Below are 14216 nucleotides of genomic sequence, written 5' to 3' on the forward strand. Positions count from 1 at the left end.
GCCATTTCCCCACCATCTGGGCCATAAGAATCAGGAGAATTACGACCTAACAGCCAGGAGGCTCTAGCTAGGATTGCTTTATGCACTTAAACAGACAAGAGGTCTTAAGACTTAGCTAGTTGGAATATTGTCCTAGTAGCCTTAAATTCCTAAGGAAGTAGTCTCTGGCCTCTTTTCTTCTTTTTTATGTTCTTTGTGATCCCTACTAGCTGTAGGCCGCTTTGTTTGGGTCACCATGTTTTCTGAGCACACTTTCCAATGACACCTGGCCCGGTTTGACCTGTGCATAGAAGCAGAGTCAGTGAAACAGTTTTCAGATGGTCTGTGTCCACACTCCCCTCCTTATAGCACCAGCTAGTCTTTTGTTTTGGTGTTGGTCTTGGTATCTGGGGTAACAGACTCTGTTCTTCGTTGTTTTTGGATTACAGTAAGCTCCCTTTGATGGGAGTGGGTCAAGGTTTCATCCATGGTAGCAGTGACCCTTTAAAAAAGTCTGTTTATTCAAATGTGCCTAAAGGAATTGTTTGCTAAATTAAAGACAGAAATACCCCTGGCTGTTAGATAAGCATGATTAGAGGCCCTTTGGAATCCAGAGGAATCTGGGAAAGACTTAAATTGTCTCTTTTCAGTTGCCATAATGTACCAGGGTAGGAAATTATTTTGCCCTTCTGTTTATACATTTATTTAACAATTATTGAATACCTACTGTATGTTAGACAATCGACCACAGATTATCCTTTTTTTTTTCTTTTTAAAAATATGTTTGTTTAGGGGCGCCTGGGTGGCTCAGTTGGTTAAAGCATCCAACTTCGGCTCAGGTCATGATCTCACGGTCCGTGAGTTCGAGCCCCGCGTCAGGCTCTGTGCTGTCAGTTCAGAGCCTGGAGCTTGCTTCAGATTCTGGGTCTCCCTCTCTCTCTGCCCCTCTCCTACTCATGCTCTGTCTCTATCAAAAAATGAATAAACGTTAAAACAATTTTTTTGTTTATTTTTGGGGCACCTGGGTGGCTCAGTCAGTTAAGTGTCTGCTTCGGCTCAGGTCATGATCTCATGGTTTGTGAGTTTGAGCCCCACATCGGGCTCTCTGCTGTGCACACAGAGCCCACTTTAGATCCTCTGTCCCCTTCTCTCTCTACCCCTTCCCTGCTTATGCACATGCTCTCTCTCTCTGTCTCTCTCTCTCTCTCAAAAAAAAAAAATTATTTTTGACAGAGAGAGAAAGAGAGTGAGGGAGCGCATGAGCACGAGCAGGGGAGGGACAGGGAGAGGGAGACAGGATTCAAAGCAGGCTCTGTGCTGACGGGAGAGAGCCCATGGGGCTCGAACTCATGAACGATGAGATCATGACCTGAGCTGAAGTCAGATGCTTAACCTACTGAGCCACCCATGTGCCCTGACCACAGATTATCTTGATAGAGAAACAAAAAATTCTGGGGAGATGAAGTTATTCCCAGGAGTGTAGCTAGAAATTTTCCTGGATTATTTGGTGAAGTTGTTTGGAACCACTAGGTGGTGATATTACATTAAGGAAATGATATTCTTCCAAGACTGGAGGCCTCTGGTTCTTTCTGAAGCCAGGGTCTACACAGTCAAAGACATTTCCTTGTGAGTAAATGGAGAAAAAAACCCACATTTACCAATGAAATATATGATCCAATTTAAATGCCCTCACAAATGAATTTGTCTTTGAATAATTTAGAATGCCATTGTTAGAACTATTTCAAGAGTGTGACAAATTCTGGAACATGCCCAGAGGCCTAGGATTTGGGGGAAATGGGGGAGCTATTGAGGATCCTGACAGTTCTCAGTTGGGCAAAGACTCAGGGAGGCAGCATTTGATAAGTAGAAATACCACAAATTATCTGAGGCTCTTCTAAAATTTTCTTGACCAGATTTTGCCTTCAGAGGTGAAACCAATAAATTCAGTTTTGTTCGTTTGTTTGTTTTTGAGCCTATATTACTTCTAAGGATGGCCCTGTTTTGGAAGGGATCTCCAAAAATAATTAAAATTCTCCCTTGGCCTCGGGATCAAACCCAACCCCTTTTGCTTGTCTTACAAACCTTACAAAGTAGGCTTATGGCCCAGGTGCGCCCTGCTTGTCTCCTCAGGCCCAGTTCCCTCCTACTCCCCCTGAAGCTCTGTGATTTTTTCCTTTTGGTTGTAGTGAGTCTTGTCTTCTCTTGCCTTCAGGCTTTAAAAAATTTTGTTTTTTTCTGTACTTTTCCTTCAACGTCGACAATTCTTTTCTTCCCTTCTCTGCCTAGTTTCTACTCATCCTTTAGATCTCAGCTTGCATGTTATTATTTTGGGAAGCTTTTTCTGACCGCTGTCGGGGTGACGTCCTCCTCTTTCACTTTCCCTCTCCCGGCCTCTGTGGAGTTCGTGGCTTGTCTCTTGCCACTGTCCACAGCCAGACTATGAGTTCTGCGAGTCGTATCTGTCTTCACTGCATAGCATCAGTACCTAGATGAGTGCCTGGCACATCATAACTGCTCAGTAATATATGCTGAATGGGCGAATGAATAAGAAGCAGATATGACATATCTCCTTTTTTTAGGGTACATGTAATGTAGCAGTGTGAGCTGAGTGATACAGAGTGTGAAGAAAGAGGGGCCCTTTGGATGCTCCTATCTGAAGCTATTAGGTTTTGGCAGGTGGAGATGTTTGTGGAGGTGGCCTTTTGGTGGAGGGAAGCAATGCAGGTGAAAGAAGTTTGGGACATAAGCAAGTACTGCCATATTCCCATCTGGAAAGGGTGGAAGGTGGGGTCAGAGACAGCTTGTGTCCCCATTGTTCAGGGCCTTGGATGGCGGGCTGGAGGCAGTGGGTTCTATTTGATAGCCAATGGGGAGCCATCGATGGCTTTTGACTAAGGGAGAGATAGGACTAAGGAAGTGCTTTAGAAATTGTTAATCTGATGGCAGGAAAACATGAATTGGAGGGAGACCAGCAAGCCCAGAAAGATCAGTTAGGAGGCTGTCATAGGAGTCAAGATGGGAGGTGATCAGGGCCTGGATTATGTGGGCGGCAACAGAATGGAGACAGAGGGGCATGGTGCAAAGGAAAAATTAACAAGAACCTGGAAATTGGACAGAAAGAGTAAGGGGAGAGGCAGGAGCCAAAGAGTTTTCAGCCTGATTCAGTGAGATGCTGTCATGATCGGAAACTGGGAGGCCAGAAGGAGAAACCAGTTGAAGGAGAGAGAAGGAGATTCCTCCCTCAAGCCTTTACAGTGGAGTTATGGTTTTGTGTGGCTTCTCACTTATGGAAGTTCAATCAATGTACAGAGCCAAAAAATGAAGCACAAGTGGGCAGGAATGACAGGGGAGTACAATGCAGCTGGCGGGGGCTGTTCCAGCTCTGTCACTCCATGAAAATACAGCTCAGAGGGAGTGCAAGATGGGAGAAGCAAATTTGCTGTTCCCCTTTTAATTTACAATGCCATGGGTATTTTCTGGGTGACTAAGGGCTTATTTGAAGGTAATTTGGCTATTCACAATTTATGCCTTGTATGCTGATTTTAGATCTGAATTTCCTGGCAAGACTTGACTTTTTCAAATGTGTGCCAGATGCTAAGGTGGGAAGTAGGCAGCTACTAAGAAGACACACCTCTGTCACTGCATTAGAGGTGCTCACAGTCTAGTTTGGTAGAAAGATATGGAAGCAGACAGTTAGGGCTGGTCTAGGTGAGCAGCCAGGGAGAGAGCCAGTTCAGAGAGAAAGATTGTTGGTAAGTGTGTCAAAGCAGAGGTGGCCCTGAGCTTGGGGTTGGAGAGAGATCTGGGCCTTCATCAGAACAACACAGAGCAGCAGCCAGAGTGGAGATCTTGGAGGGACAGGGTATTGGGGCAGGAAGGGGACAGAAGGGCATGGCTGGGGAACATACCTTATGAGAAGGCAGGAAGAGCCACAAAATAGAGGAATTATCAGAGAAACAAGAGGAAAACTATGGCAAGGTGGATGAGGGCTGAGAATGGACACCTGATTTTCATAATTAGGAAGTCACTGGTGACCTCTGAGTTAACAGTTTCAGTAGAGCAGTGGGGGCAGTCAAAGGGGCCCAGGAGTGATTGGTGAGGGTCTGGAAGCAACGGGAATACATGCCACCTCTCTCAGTTACAGCTCCAGTCAAACCAACCTAGGTGTATTCCCTAGCTCCCAGTGAAATTTCCCTGGAGGACCTTTGGGAGCTCTGGATGCCATGACCCCTGTCCCTATATTACTTCCCCTGACAGTACGCTGATCCAGAGGTAGGCTTTGTCCTCCATAAGCCTCATAGTCCGGCTTGAGTGCATGTGAGCCAAGCCACATCTTTCAGCTGTGCCTGCTGTACTTTATACTAAACACATCTAAATTATCCTCTTCCATAAGTAGGATCCACACTCCCACAGGACTGCCAGCGCTAACTTGCTAATTGCTTCCCTGGAGTTTGCTTCTTGCAATTACTTTGTCAGAATCTAGACAAGGCAACATAGAACAATTTATTCCAGGATGATGTTTTTAAGTCAGTGGTTCCTTATCCTAGTTATATTGTTCTTTTCTTTTTTATTTTATTAAAAAATTTTTTTAAATGTTTATTATTTTTTGAGAGAGAGAGCGAGCACAAGTGGGGAAGGGGCAGAGAGAGAGGGAGGTACAGAATCTGAAGCAGGCTCCAGGCTCTGAGCTGTCAGCACAGGGCCCAATGCGGGGCTCAAACCTGTGAACCATGAGATCATGACCTGAGCCGAAGTCAGATGCTTAACCGACTGAGCCACCTTGTTGTTCTATTAAAGAGATTAAAATAGTAAGAAATGTATATACCCACGTAGTTTACCGTGTCTAGTGTTCCCTCTATTCCTTTGTGTGGATCAAGACTTCGAGAGTATCATTTTCCTGCTGCCCAGAGATTTGAACATGTCTTGTGGTGCAGGTGGTGTCCACGATGAATTCATTCAGCTTTTGGAAGTCCAAAAAGATCTCTATTTTTACCTTCCTTTTGGGAAGGTATTTTTGCTGGATAAAGAATTTTAGGTTGGCAATTTTTTTTTCTTCAATGAAGATGTTTCACTGTCTTATGGTACATGTCTCTGATGAGAAGGCTAATGTCATCTTTGTTCTTCTGTATGGAATCTGGTTTTTTTCTGGCTGCTTTTAAGATGTTTACTTTATTTCTGGTTTTAGGCAATTTGGTCATGATGCGCGTTGGTACAGGTTTCTTCATATTTCTTTCACTTGGGATTCATTGAGCTTCGTGGATTTGTGGGTTTATAGTTTTCATCAACATTGGGAGAATTTTACCCATGATTTCCTCAAATATATTTCTGGATCCTACCTCCTTCAGGGATCCAACTATACATGTAGTCGTCCTGCTCACTGATGCTCTTTTTGTTTATTTTTTGGAGGGGTCCTTTTTCTCTGTATGTTTTATTTTGAATGGTTTCTATCTTCAGGTTCGTTAATCTTTCTTCTTATAGTGTCTAATCTGCTGTTAACCCCATCCTGTGTATTTTTGCATCTCAGACATTATATTTTTCACCTTTAGATGTTCAATTTGGTCTTTTTTATTTTTTCCACATATCAACATGCTTTTAAAGTGCTCCTTGAACATAAGAATACAGCTGTAATAACCATTATAATGTGCTTGTCTACATCTGTGTCATTCCTGGATTGGTTTCTGTTGCTTGATTTTTCTCCTTATTATGGGTCACATTTTCCTGCTTCTTTGCACTCCTTGTAACTTTTTATTGGATGCCAGACATTGTGAATTTTACCTTGTTGATTGTTGTGTATTTTTTGCATTCCTCTAAATATTCTTGAGCTTGTTAAGTTGCTCAAGCTTTCAATCCTTTGGAGTCTGACTTTTGGATAGGACCAGAGTGTCATTTAGTCCAGGGCTGATCACTCCCCACAACTGAGGCAAACCCTTCTGAGTCCCTACCCCTTACCCCAGTGCCCCCAGGAATTAGGAGGTCTTCCCTACCAGTCTGGCTGATGAGAATAAGAACTATTCCTGGCCCTGTATAAGATTCAAAACTGTTTCCTCTAATCTTTTGAGTGGTTCTTTCCCTTGGGGTACTTTACCCTTTTCCCTTAGCTTTGGGTACTTTCCTCATACCTGTGAGCTTATAGGCGCTTATATGAAGGTTTGGAGAGAGATGCTGTACAGATCCCTAGGGGTCTCTCCTGTGCAGCTCTTCCCTCTCTGACACTCTGTCCGATGAACTCTAGCTGCCCTGGCCTCCTGAATTCTTCAACTCATGGATATGGAATTGGCCTATATGCCCTGTCCCTTTTAGAAAATCTTTCTGGGCAATAAGCTGGGGCAATCGTAGGGCTCATCTTGTTGGTTTTCTGTTTCTCAGAGATCACTGTCCTTGTTGCTTGAGGTCTAATATCTTTTTTATTTTATTTTTTTTATTTCGCACAGAGGGAGAAAGTGTGAGTGGGGAGAGGGACAGAGGGAGAGAGAGAATTTTTTAAAAATGTTTGTTTATTTATTTATTTTGGGCGGGGTAGGGAGAGGCAGAGAGACAGGGAGACAGAATCACAAGCTGGCCCTGCGCTGACAATGTAGAGCTGGATGTGGGGCTCGATCTCACAAATCATGAGATCATGACCTGAACTGAAATGAAGAGTTGGACACTCAACCGACTGAGCCACCCAGGATCCCCACTAATATGTTGAACATCATTGTTACATTTTTTTTTGTCCAGTATTTTATTTGTTTCAGTCCCAAGATGTCCTCCAATCCCTCCACCTTCGCTGGAGGCAGAAGCGTATATTTAAGTGCAGAAGACTTTTTGAGGGCTTCTGGAACCCTTGACTGTGCCACGCCAAGTTGCTCATTGTCAGGCTAGGAAAAGGGCTTCCAACATAACTATAAGGACACTGAGCCATTCTAGGAGAGACTGGGGACTCTGCTTTTCCCCTCTGGCTTTTGTCAAGTCTCTGGCTTTTGGACTTGGTCTGCTATTTCACAATCCTCTGGTGGTGAGGGCTTTGGTCTCTTGTATTTTCAAAGCTTGTTCGGAGGTTCTAGCAGGGGAGCACTCATATACCCTTGACCGAATAACAGTCCTCCTCTATTGGGGAAGGTCATCCACTTTGACCAAGCCTGCAACTTTGGGAGGAATGCACATGGCACATGGAGCAGTTAGGGAGGAGGAGGATACTCACCTAGCCAGACAGATCAACTGAATCAACGCTGGTCATCAGTGGGGCGACAGATGCCACAGCCAGATTGCTTTCATATCCTGGTCTCTTCTACTTTGGAATAATACCTCTTGGCTCACTTGGAATCTTGTGTTTTTTACTTGGTTCCCAGTTAGACCCTGTTTGTATATTTAGATCACCAAAGGCTTCTCCATCCGAGGCAAGTTTAAGTTTCTTGGTGGTACTTCCAGCCACCAGCATCTGCTCCTGTAGAAAACCACTAACCCAAAGATACTGGGTTCTACCCTGAAGAAGAATTACAGACATACTTTAAAAAAGCAAATCCTGTATTTCAAGGGTGAATAAAATACCAGTTTACAAAGAATTCCAGCTGGTTAAATTTATGACAAGAAAAAAACCTGACCCAAGAATATTCTCTGGCTTCGAGCCCAGGGTATTTTTCCTTTTAGAGTGAACTTGGTACGTTTTCATTCATGTGGAGCTGTTGCCTCCCGGCATTTTATTCTGGGATGGAAGGTCAACAATGACTGCCTTGTTGCTAAATCCAATGGACACTTCTCAGTTATTAACCTACTTGACTTCTCAGCAGTATTTGACATTGTTCACAAGTATTTCCTTCTTAATATGCTCCCTGGCTTCTCTTCTCTCTCTCTTGCCTTTCTTCCTCTGCCTGTATTTTCAGTTGCTACTCTCCTTGGTTCTTTCCTGAGCCTTCCTCTCACATTTAACATGCTCCTTGGGATCTCTTATCCATGTCCATGGCTTTACTGGGAATTTCTACATCTGTATTTCTGGCCTAAATATTTTTTCTGAGCTTATTGTCCGGTATCTTCAGCTGTTCACTTGACATCTCCACTTGGATAGCACATGGGTTACTCAGTCTCAGTTCGGCCCTTCCTCTCATGTTCTCCATCTCTGTAAAGGGCACTTATTCTTCTTTTTAAAGTTTATTTATTTATTTATTTATTTTTAGTAATCTCTACACCCAACATGGGGCCCGAACTCATGAGTTCAAGATCAAGAGTCGCATGCTCTGCTGACTGAGCCAGCCAGGCGCCCCTGTAAAGGGCACATCTAAACATCAAATTGCCTATGTCAGGATTCTTTTTTTGCATTTTATCTTCCAATCAATCACCAAGTCCTATTGATTTTACTTGTTTCCATCCCTTCTAGCTACTATCATCTTCTGTCTGGGCTCCTAGAAAAGACTTCACCTAACACTACTTTCTGTTCGCAACCCTTGTGCCAGTCCTCTCCCCCATCCATTTTTTTTTCCAACTCTGGCCAGAGTGATCTTTTTAAAATAAGAACTAAAGTCTTTTTTTTTTTTTTTTAATTTTGCTTAAAATCTTTTGATGACTGGCCTGTGCTCTTAGGACAAAGCCCCAGCTCCATTTTTTTTCTTTTTTTCTTTTTTTCTTTTTTTTTGGTTAACATATACAAAGATTCTTTATTGTGAATCCCATATAGTGAATTGATTCTCGCAGGATGTGTCCATTGATTTTTTCCTAACTCTTATATCCATAGTCAACCTACAGTTTCAATTAAATGGTGTTTTGACAAATAGAGTTACATCCTAATCTGCATAATCAACAAACCAAATAAAGCCCTTATTTGTGGGGCACCTGGGTGGCTCAGTGGGTTAAGCATCCAACTTTGGCTCAGGTCATGATCTCATGGTTTGTGAGTTCGAGCCCTGCATTGGGCTCTGCACTGCCAGTGCTTGGGATTCTCTGTCTATCTTTTTCTGCTCCTCCCCCACTCACTCTCTCTCTTAAAATAAATAAACTTAAAAGAATTTAAAAAAATTTTTTAAAGCCCTTATTGAAATACAAATCAGAACCACACTGAGATACCAACTCACACGAGTCAGAGTGGCTAAAATGAACAAATCAGGAAACTATAGATGCTGGCGAGGATGTGGAGAAATGGGAACCCTCTTGCACTGTTGGTGGGAATGCAAACTGGTGCAGCCACTCTGGAAAACAATGTGGAGGTTCCTCATAAAATTAAAAATAGAATTACCCTACGACCCAGCAATAGCACTGCTAGGAATTTATCCGAAGGATACAGGAGTGTTGATTTATAGGGGCGCATGTACCCCAATGTTTATAGCAGCGCTATCAACAATAGCCTAATTATGGAAAGAGCCTAAATGTCCATCAACTGATGAATGGATAAAGAAGATGTGGTTTGTATATACAAGGAATACTACTCAAAGATGAAAAAGAATGAAAGCTTGCCATTTGTAACAATGTGGATGGAACTGGAGCTGATTATACTGAGTGAAGTAAGTCAGTCAGAGAAAGACAGACATCATATGTTTTCACTCATGTGGAATTTGAGAAACTTAGCAGAAGACCATGGGGAAAGGGAAGGAAAAAAATTAGTTACAAACAGAGAGGGAGGCAATCCATAAGAGACTCTTAAATACTCAGAACAAACTGAGGGTTGATGGTGGGGCGGGGTGGGGAGTGCGGGGGAGAGGGGAAAATGGGTGATGGGCATTGAGGAGGGCACTTGTTGGGATGAGCACTGGGTGCTGTATGCAATTGATGAATCATGGGAATCTATCCCTGAAACCAAGAGTACACTGTATACATTGTATGTTAGCTAACTTGACAATAAATTATGTATTTAAAAATTGGGGCGCCTAGGTGGCTCAGCTGAGTGTCCGACTTCCGCTCAAGTCATGATCTCGCGGTTTGTGAGTTTGAGCCCCGTGTCGGGCTCTGTGCTGACAGCTCAGAGCCTGGAGTCCGCTTCGGATTCTGTGTCTCCCTCTCTCTCTCTGCTCCTACTCTGATCACGCTCTGTGTGTCTCTCTCAAGAATAAATAAACATTTAAAAAAATTTTTTTTAAAAATTAAAAAAACCCCTTATTTGTAACACTTGTTAATCTCTTTAGTGCAAATACTCCCACTGTGTTTGGGTTCAAGGTACCAGTGTGATGTCACTGCACATAGAGTTGGGGAGAGTTGCACAGTAGCATACACATAACAATAAAATATGGTAAAATAACTAGGAATGAGTTTTGAGAATTTTCTTTAATGTTTATTTTTGAGAGAAAGAGAGCACCAGTGGAGGAGGGGTTCCGAAGAGGGCTCTGTGCTGACAGCATTGAACCTGTGTGGGGCCTGAACTCATGAGCTGTGAGATCATGATCTCAGCTGAAATCAAGAGTCGGATGCCTAACCGACTGAGCCACCCAGGTGCCCGTACATAATGCAATTTTAGTAATGGCTCTGTTTAACAATCAGCTTGCAAAATCCTGAAAATTGAATCTTCCCTCACAGGCCTGTATGAATTGGCTCCAGCACGTCATTGGATTCACATTATAAATATGCATTTCCTAATATGGGTTGAAGTTTAAAAGAAAAAGATGAAAACTGTCTAGAGACCTATAATTTTTTCAGGCTGGGTTTAACCCAGTCTTCACAACCTCCAGGGATGAAGCTGCCTACTCTTAGGCGGAACGAACCCATTTCCTTTCTACAGAAATACAAATGCTAAAACTTTGCGGAGGTACATTTTTGATAGTTCCTCTGGGTGGTGTCTATGTAGAGTTTCTGCTCACCCAGCACTTTTTCTGCTTTTCTTGGGGTGGGGGATCAGGCTCTGATTTTCATCTGGAGAACCACCTATGAAGATCCTTTTTAATAACACACGAAGCCCTGTGTGTTTACCTTCTTGCATATTACTCCTATGCCCACACTCTGACGTTCTCCTCCACGCTTCCCATCCTTGTGCTCCTCAAAGAACGATGATTTGCTCTCCTTTTCAGGCCTTTGCTTGTTTTGTTCCTTCTGCCTGTAACCTTACCTTCACTTCCTTTGCTTGGCTAAATCATCCTTCAGATCGCTTTCTTTGAAAAGTCCTCTCTGACTTCCTTTACTGTCTCAGTCCGCCCAGCTCCCCAGACCGAATGAGCCGTTAGTCTGTTTGCCACAGGTTGACAGGACGGTTCCTCTATTGTCACACCCATCCAACCTCCCACTAGATCATATGCTCCACCTCGTTCACTTCTAGAACCCCAGAGCTCAGTGTAAGGCTCAGCATGAAGTAGTGTTTAGCTACTGAATTGAATTTTTTAATTATTTTTTAAGTTTAATTAGTTAATATATTTTTAAACGTCTTTCTTTCTTTCTTTCTTTCTTTCTTTCTTTCTTTCTTTCTTTCTTTCTTTCTTTCTTTCTAATTTCGAGAAAATGTGTAAGTGAGCAAGGGGGAGAGAGAGAGAGAAGTGGGACTTGTGTTCACCCAAAGCGGGGCTCGAGCTCACCCGATGTGGGACTCAAACTCATGAACAGTGAGATCATGACTTGAGCTGAAGTCGGATGCTTAATGCCTGAGCCATCCAGGCACCTGGTTGAACTGAATTTTAATGTGTCAGTAGCCATAGGAGTCTTGGCCCCCTTGTTTGTAACCTAGCCTTTCTGAGCAGGAGGATTGGTATGAAAGATGACATTCTATAGTGATTCTTTGGCTGGATTTGAATTTCTCCACTGTTTATTTACTGCTTTGGCAACCTGATACAGTTAACAACGCTGAACCTTAGTTGCCTCATCAGTAGAAATGCTTGGACTTCCTGGAGGCGGATGAAATTTTTCTGTCTCTGGTTACCAGTATTTTATCCATTAGTCAATTACACTGCCTCTCTGGTGCAATGATTATTCATGTTTCTTGGTACATTTATATATTTTTCTTACTGATTTGTAAGACTTCTTGATTCATATATACATATTTGCCATATATTTTTTTTTTCAACGTTTTTTTATTTATTTTTGGGACAGAGAGAGACAGAGCATGAATGGGGGAGGGGCAGAGAGAGAGGGAGACACAGAATCGGAAACAGGCTCCAGGCTCCGAGCCATCGGCCCAGAGCCTGACGCGGGGCTCGAACTCACGGACCGCGAGATCGTGACCTGGCTGAAGTCGGAGGCTTAACCGACTGCGCCACCCAGGCGCCCCTGCCATATATTTTATAAATATTTTAAATTCATTAAAAAAAAATTTTTTTTAACGTTTATTTATTTTTGAGACAGAGACAGAGCATGAACAGGGGAGGGGCAGAGAGAGAGGGAGACACAGAATCCGAAACAGGCTCCAGGCTCTGAGCTGTCAGCACAGAGCCCGACGCGGGGCTTGAACCCACGGACCGTGAGATCATGACCTGAGCCAAAGTCAGACGCTTAACCGACCAAACCACCCAGGCGCCCCTAAATTCATTTTTTAACTAAAAAATTTTAAATTGTTTATGGCCACAGACAAGCTTCTAATTTTTTCCAACCATTTTAAAGTGTAAAATCCATTCTTAGTCCACTTATAGGCATAGTTTGCCAACCTCTGAACTAACATGCTCATTAAATTTGAACGATCTTTGCATTCCTAGAATAAATACCATTTGATCATAAATATACTGGCAGCTTTGATTTGCTAATATTTTAGTTAGGAATTTTGTGTCTATATTCATAAATCAGATTGGTCTAGTAGAGATTTCAAACTAGTTATAGGACAGAGACATAATGTATTTGGCCTACAAAATATTTTACAATTTTTCTTTTTAAAAAATATTTATTTATTTTGAAAGAGAATGAGAAAGTGCACACGCGCCCATGAGGCAGGGTAAGAAGCAGAGAGAGAGAGAGAGAGGGAGGGAGAGAGAGAATCCCAAGTAGGCTCCTCCCTGTCAGCTCAGAGCCCAATGCGAGACTCAAGCTCACAAACTGTGAGATCATCACCTGAGCTGAAATCAAGAGTAGGTCAATTAACCTACTGAGCCACCCAGGCACCCCATATTTTACAGTTTTTTGAATGAATTGCCCATGTTAAAAAATTGGTAGATACTAAATTAAAAATTTGAGATGTCTCGCTTTTCTTTAAAAAACAGAATGTGGCAAAACTGGGAGAATATGGGCTCAGTTTTGTCACATTTTTAATAGAGCACCTCTATGTATGTTTTGTATTTCACCAATTTCTACTCTTATTTTTTAAAAAATATTTTATTTTTAAGTAATCTCTATACTCAATATGGGGCTCGAAGTCACAACCCTGAGATCAAGAATCGCACGCTCCACCGACTGAATCAGCCAGGTGCCCCTACTCTTATTTTTCTCTTTGACCTTTGGTCTGTAGTTTTCTGTTGCTAAATTTAGCTGGTTTTTGTCTTTGTCTAACTTTGTACCTGGAACTGACAAATCTTCCAGTTTTTTTTCTAGTTCTGAAACAGGTTAAATTACATAGGTACTAACTGTTTTTTCAAAGGTCTTAGAGAATTGACCTCTAAAACTCTCTGGGTCTTCTATAACTTTTTCAGGTAGAGTTTTGATTTCCTTTTGTATTTTATATATGGTTAGTTATCTACTAAAAATTTCAAATTCTTATATCAATTTCAGTAATTAATAATTTCTAGAAAATCACCCATTTTCCTCCTAGATTTTCAAATTATGGAATGAGGTTGCATTGGTTTTCTCTTCTAATTTAAAGAATTACCTTGATCCTTTATCTTGTATCATGGCTGTCTCTCTCTTTCCTACACTTGTTGATTTGTAGTTTTTTCCTGTTTTGCCTGAGTTCTAATTTATTGGTCTTTTCAAAGAATCAGGCTCTGGTTCCCTTGTTGAATTCTATTTTTTTTTTAAATAAATTTCAACTTTAACTTAATTGCTCCTTTAAAAATTTTCCATCTGAGGGGTTCCTAGGTGGCTTAGTTGGTTCAGTAGGTTCAGTGTCTGATTATTGATTTCAGCTCAGGTCACGATCTCACAGTTCGTGGGTTTGAGCCCTGAGTAGGGCTCTGTGTTGAGAGTGCGGAGCCTGCCTGGGATTCTCTCTCTCCCTCTCCCTTCCCCTCCCCCACTCTCACACATACTCTTTCTCTCTCTCTTTCTCAAAATAAATAAACATTAAATTTTTTTTTCACCCAAATTAGTTTCTTCCTCTTTTAACTTTTTGAAATGAATCTTCAGTTAAAAAAAAAGAAATCTTTCTTGTTTGGGGCGCCTGGGTGGCTCATTCAGTTGCGCGTTGACTTAAGCTCAAGTCATGATCTCAGTGTTCG

General features: G+C 42.2%; 1 protein-coding gene across 1 annotated transcript in view; it reads left to right on the forward strand.

Annotated features, from left to right (window-relative positions):
- RGS3 (regulator of G protein signaling 3) overlaps window positions 1–14216 on the forward strand; it is a 140074-nt gene that overhangs the window by 115 nt on the left and 125743 nt on the right. The window lies entirely within an intron of this gene.

This window comes from Panthera onca, chromosome D4 (genome assembly GCF_046562875.1).
Source record: "Panthera onca isolate mPanOnc1 chromosome D4, mPanOnc1 haplotype 2, whole genome shotgun sequence".
NCBI lineage: Eukaryota > Metazoa > Chordata > Mammalia > Carnivora > Felidae > Panthera > Panthera onca.